Below are 5818 nucleotides of genomic sequence, written 5' to 3'. Positions count from 1 at the left end.
TATTAGCAATAATATAAAGTTCAGAATATTTATTTTCAGCAAAACAAATTCTCATGGTTATTTATGGAGCAAAAGAAAATGAAGTAAAAATAATTCTCTGCCCAAAGGTGCTCACAAACTAAAAAGAAACATCACAGAAAATACCAGCAAACAGACACTGTGTTGGGCTGAATATGGACAATTGTTTTCTCCCTGATAAATATAAGAGGACAATCACTTCAAAGGGGTCTGATAGGTTTAAAAAACAGATGCTCCTATATATCCTGACAGAAGAAATTATATTTTTTAGGTACAGAACCTGGTTTTTTCCCTTAAAGCTGTAAGCTTTATAGAGAGGAATACTGCCTTCTTGTATGGCTCTCATATATCTGTTGGGCAGCCCAATCCTAAGCTTCCCAGCACTGCAGGTTACAGCGATGCCGAAATAGCCGCTGCTGTATCCTGTGGGGCAAGAAAGTCACTGGAGGTCTCCTTGGAGGAAGGGGACATTTGTCCCTTTCCCCAAGTAAAGCTCCAGCCCCTGCAATGAGGCTACTTGAGTCTGGTTGGCAACCTTCAGTCTCGAAAGACTCTGGTATAAGCCTACAGCACCTGGTATTCCCAAGTGGTCTCCCATCCAAGTACTAACCAGGCCTGACCCTGCTTAGCTTCCGAGATCAGACGAGATCAGGCATGTGCAGGGTAACAGTTGCTTGAGTCTGCACCTACTAAATTGCTAGCACAGACTTGAGAAGCTCCATTTCAGGCTTCCAAGCCCAACACAGAGCGCAGGATCCCCTCCTGAGCTGACCCCTCCCCATTCTACTCTCGCTCACCCAGAAACACCTCCTCCTGCCACCCTCCCCACACCCCTGTGCCACTCGCACTTACCTTTGCTATGCTGGTGGCTGAGGCTTCCTCCACGGCACTTGTGGGAGGGGTAGCACAGGGCCTCCCGGCCAGCACTGCTTCCTTGAAGGGTGCTGCAAACATGCTTTACGGCACATTTGTGACACCCAGAGCTGGGGGTACATAGGATTGGGCTCTTAGTATTAAAAATAACTATGTTAGCCAAAAGGTGCTATGAGCTGGCTTTTCCCACTAATTTTTTGGACAGATTCACTGAAACTTTTCTTTCAGTTCTGAACACTGATACCTGCTGTCCTGTGTATTTGTTAGGTGTTGACAACTTTGTAATGCCCAAAGCCAGTTTGCGGTGTCAGTCCAGGTGATGATTCCCTGAGACATTTCAAGTTCCGTTCTTGACAGGAAAATTGTACCCATGTAGAAATGCTGAAAGGAAGGCCAGCTTGTACATCAGGCATATGATGTGGCCAGGAGAATTTTTTTTGACAAGGCTGGAGTTTAATTTGCCCATCCTTTGGCTGGTTCTGTCCGTCTCTTGCAGAGTAATCTGCCCATTTGACACATTTTGGCCTCAACAGGGTTGGAGGAGCTGACAACCCAGCAGCAAGGTGACAGATTCATCATGTTTCATAATGAAAGTTCTCACATTAAAGCAGGAAGACGTCTAGAGGAATTGCTTGGAGTTCATACTTGCCTGTTGCTGATTAATGTCTAAAAGACCATTCTCCTGTTGCTGGAGTGGCTCAGTTGTGTCTCCAATATGTACCTGAATATTCCATCTCAAAAACCATCTCAAAAACACCTGTAGGCAACAGACACAAGAATCACAAGATTGACATGGTTTCTTCCAAGATGCTGCCCTTCCATGGTTTCTTCCTAGAGGGCTCCTAGAGGGCTGTGCTAATCCGTGAGTTGGTTTTGGACTAGTTTGCTTATGACATCTCTTCCCAAGTCCCATAGCTAGCTAGTATAGCAGAGCAGTTAAGAGTTTGAGATTCAAATTAGCCTAGCCCTGGTTTGAATCTTATCCGTATTAGGAGCTTATGGGGTGGTCTTAGGCTACCCACTGCTTCTCAGTCCTAACTGCAATATGGTATCATAGTATTTTCTTTCTTTCTTTCTTTCTTTCTTTCTTTCTTTCTTTCTTTCTTTCTTTCTTTCTTTCTTTCTTTCTTTCTTTCTTTCTTTCTTTCTTTCTTTCTTTCTTTCTTTCTTTCTTTCTTTTAATGACTTACAGCCCAGTCCTAACCAACTTTTCAGCATTGATGCAGCTGTATTAATGAGCCGCATTCTGTCATGCAGTCACGGAGACCTCCTCAAGGTGTGGGAAAGTTTATTCCCTTATTTTGAGGCTGCATTGGTGCTGGAAAGTTGGTTAGGACTGCGCTATTATAGCTTGAGGGTTGCTGCAGTGATTAGCAAGGTAATGCACATCAAGGGCTTTGCACGCTTGGAAAGTGGTAGACAAATATTGTGTATGTCACACTTGACATTTTGTTCCCTGGGTTCTGAAAAATGTAGGTTAGTGGTTAGTGTCGGGTGCCTAGTATTTTTAAAACTTGAGCTCGCTGACTAGGAAAATATGTAGCTATGTACCTAGCCTTCCCAGGTCAAATTCATCTTTCAGTTTGTCTTGTCAAGAACAAATCTCATGGTTTAAATAATCCTATTGCTGACATATCTGCTGGTATCTGCTGTATGTTTGTGGTGATTTTCTGCAGGCCGATACTGCTGTGATTGTTCATATGCCAATAAAGTTTATTCTATTCGATGCAGTGGGCCAACTACTATCTTAAATAAGAGGATTCTCTGAACTTAGTGGAGTGGTCCCAACAGGATTCCCTTTGGATTGCTGCCAAGCGATTTTAAGCAGCTTCCATTTTATTTCTGTTTTTTTTTTGTTTATAAAAAATAATTCTGTGCCTCTTTTCTCCCCAGCTAAGGAAACTCAACACAGTTCACAAAACGAATACAAAACAATAACAACTCCAGTACCAATACATGAATGAAGCAAGACACAGCCACCAACTAAACAAATTAGGAAAGGACTTACAAGTTTGATGAAATCCAAATGTTTTCATGTTCATATGGAAAACAGACGGGGTGGAGGCTCTACAAATATCCTCAGTGGTGTGTGTGTGGGGGGGTGTTCTTATGGTGGGCACCAGCATGGAGAAGGCTTTCCCATGAGTCGCCACAAATAGTGTACCCGTAAATGATGGCACACACAGGAGGGCCAACAAATGATTTGTGGATCAGGTTATCCATGCTCTGCTTCTTCTCTGTGGAGTAACAGTATGATCCATTACTCTCTGAATATTGTGTATTTCACAAAATCCCTTTGCAGGTTTCTTACAAATCAGAGAAAATGGCCAGCAGACGTAAAGAAAAATGGCTAGCCAGCCTAATTAGAGTATGCTGGGGAGGTTGAGGCAGTGGCATGCTTTAAAGGAACTGATGTAAAAGGTAGAAGCAGCCTGTGATAAAGATGGCAGCAAGAAAAACGGCACAGATTTTATCTCCCTAATAGTAACTGTAATGGCAAGGAGTGGTTTCCTAAGCATCACCCTTTCTCATTAACACATGCCAGCATGTGGCTTTCTGTAGGGCAGCTCAGCGCTACATTTACACACCATTACATCTGCCATTAGATGCAATCTAAATGCTAGAGAGATGGGAGAGAGATCATTACTATTTCAAAGTGGCAGGAGGGTGATAATTAAAGCAAAAAAATTCTGTGCAAGCTGTGTGTTCTTTGTGTCACCTTTTTCTAACTCGTCACTCTGCAGTAAGAAAAGTAGCAGCAACCGGAGGCAGCCTTGCAAAGAACCTCGGAGTACGAAAAGGATGTTGTAGAGCAGCTTCTGAGTCCCAAAGATATGTCTTAATATATGCTCTTTGCAGTCTGGCCCAAGACAAACTCTGCCCCCCCCTTACCCAGTTGTGCACCTTCTCTACCACTATTCTCCTTTTCCCTGGATTTGGAAAGGTAGAGGGAATAGACGAGGGAGGGAGAGTGGTAGATTAGTGCACTGGACTCTTGCCTACTATTGTCATTGTGTCCAGTTCCTCTTCCATTATGTTCCGCTCTTCCTTTTCAATTCCAGGTTGCAGAAGGAGAATGGCAGAAATGAGGAGGTGGAAGCAGGCTCCAGGAGCCTGCTGTCATTCTGCTGCCTGAGGCAACAGTTGACTTCATGAATGGGTCAGCCCTGGCTATATGGATTTGTAGCCTGCCCTATCCTAATTTCTTAGGGTGGGTGTTAAGCAATCCAGGGCTCAGGGGTGTCATTGAGGGGCAGAGAGGAGCTCCAGAACTTCTCCAATAGCAGAAGCAGTGTATCAGCAGGAGTGCTTATGTGTGCTAAGACACCTTTGGCACAGATTGGCACCTGGCATCTGGCACAGGTACTAAAGCACCTTAGAATCTGGCACAACAGGAAGAAAACTGAGAAATTTGTCTAGGGGCATATGTTAATATCTAGGCCATTATCTTTCCCAAGTCTTGTTTGAGAGACAGTAGGTCGCTCATGAAAGACACTAAGCCTACAGTCCTATGCATATGTTTCTGAGACTAATGGCCCAATTGTATTTTTGCCAAGCACTGGTGCTAGGTGTCACCCATGTGCAGTACTGGCAGGAAAGCCTTTACCATCCTGACTGAATCCAAAGCTACAGCCACCAGACCAGGTAAGAGCTACTCGGTGAGGAGAGGGTGGAACAAAGGTGGGAGGGGTGTTTCGGGGAATTGAGCAGGATGGTTCAGGCTCAGGGGGATGGCGGGGATAGCAGAGGAGGCCTCTGTCGAATCCAATTCCACCCCCGCCCCAGCCTGAAAGCTCTACATGGGGTACTTGAATGTGCGCTAGCAATTTTGCTGGTACAGATCTGAGTAGCTCTATTGGGCAGGCTGGGACTCGACACAGGAGAGACCTCCAGCCTGCTCAATTTCAGCACTGTGTATAGGGTGGGTGGTGCAGTCCCACTGTGCCAGTGCTAAATATGATTGTGCTGCCTGTCCTACTGAACGCAGTGGTATTTAGTTCTGAGCAATCATGAATAAGTATGCACTCTAATTTTATAACTATCTGGAATATATTTTGAATCTATTTTTCTGTTTTTTATTTTATCCATTTGTGTTAGATTATTAGAAACCAACTCAGAAAGTTTGGGAAGAAATGGGCTGGACTTGCTGAGGACTGTGGGTGTCAAGGCACAGAAGAGGATACAGGTATATAACATTGGCTCCTGGAATGGGAAGACAACATGAAGCCTCTGGGTTGGCTAGCCCTAATGCCAGTATCGAAATATTGCCCTCTTTCTCTGGCCTGGTCCATAGAGCAATAGCTTCTGCCTACTGTACATCAGGTTCTATTCCTCTTTGATGATGCAGGTCTGAATTCAGGTAAAGTGATGCACAACTTTGATGTGAGTCTTTTGAGACTTAGCCCAGGCCACAGCCAGATCTCCAGGAATTTTAACCCTCACCCATTAGCAGAGCCAGAGAGGGGTGGAGCTGTGCATAGCTTTGAAACTTGGCATGTAAGCTGCCCCTCCCTCTCGCTCTTGAAGCCTGTCCAGGACAAAAGCAACATGGGGGGGGGGGTCACCTCTGCATTGCTTTCACTCCTTGGAATGCCCCTGAAAGTGAGGGGGAAGGACAGCTTACACGGTGAGTTTTGGAGTTGTGCGGCACTTACAGCTCCATCCTCCTGATTCTCCACTACTGCCCCTCACCACAGGACATTTTTTTTTTTCCTGGGTTTTGCCTGAAAATGCTATGAACATAAATATCATCTGGCACCTGGGGTGTGTGAGTAATTCTGGTTTTATACATGCAAAGTACTTTTAAAATTTACAAAGTGTTCTTTTTACTATAAGACTATTTAGATTACTTTTCGATGAAGTGCCACCCACAGACTTCACATTAGAAACTGCGAAACATTTCCATTAAAATAATAGGTAGAAATTA

General features: G+C 44.4%; 1 pseudogene; it reads right to left on the bottom strand.

Annotated features, from left to right (window-relative positions):
* Positions 1–579: 579 nt before the first annotated feature.
* Positions 580–696, bottom strand: LOC136656397 (5S ribosomal RNA; annotated as a pseudogene).
* Between the last annotated feature and the right edge of the window lie 5122 nt (positions 697–5818).

The sequence above is a fragment of the Tiliqua scincoides genome, chromosome 6 (assembly GCF_035046505.1).
Source record: "Tiliqua scincoides isolate rTilSci1 chromosome 6, rTilSci1.hap2, whole genome shotgun sequence".
In the NCBI taxonomy this organism is placed as follows: Eukaryota; Metazoa; Chordata; class Lepidosauria; order Squamata; family Scincidae; genus Tiliqua; species Tiliqua scincoides.
Note: the sequence above shows the minus strand (reverse complement) of the source record. Positions and strands in the feature narration are given on the sequence as shown.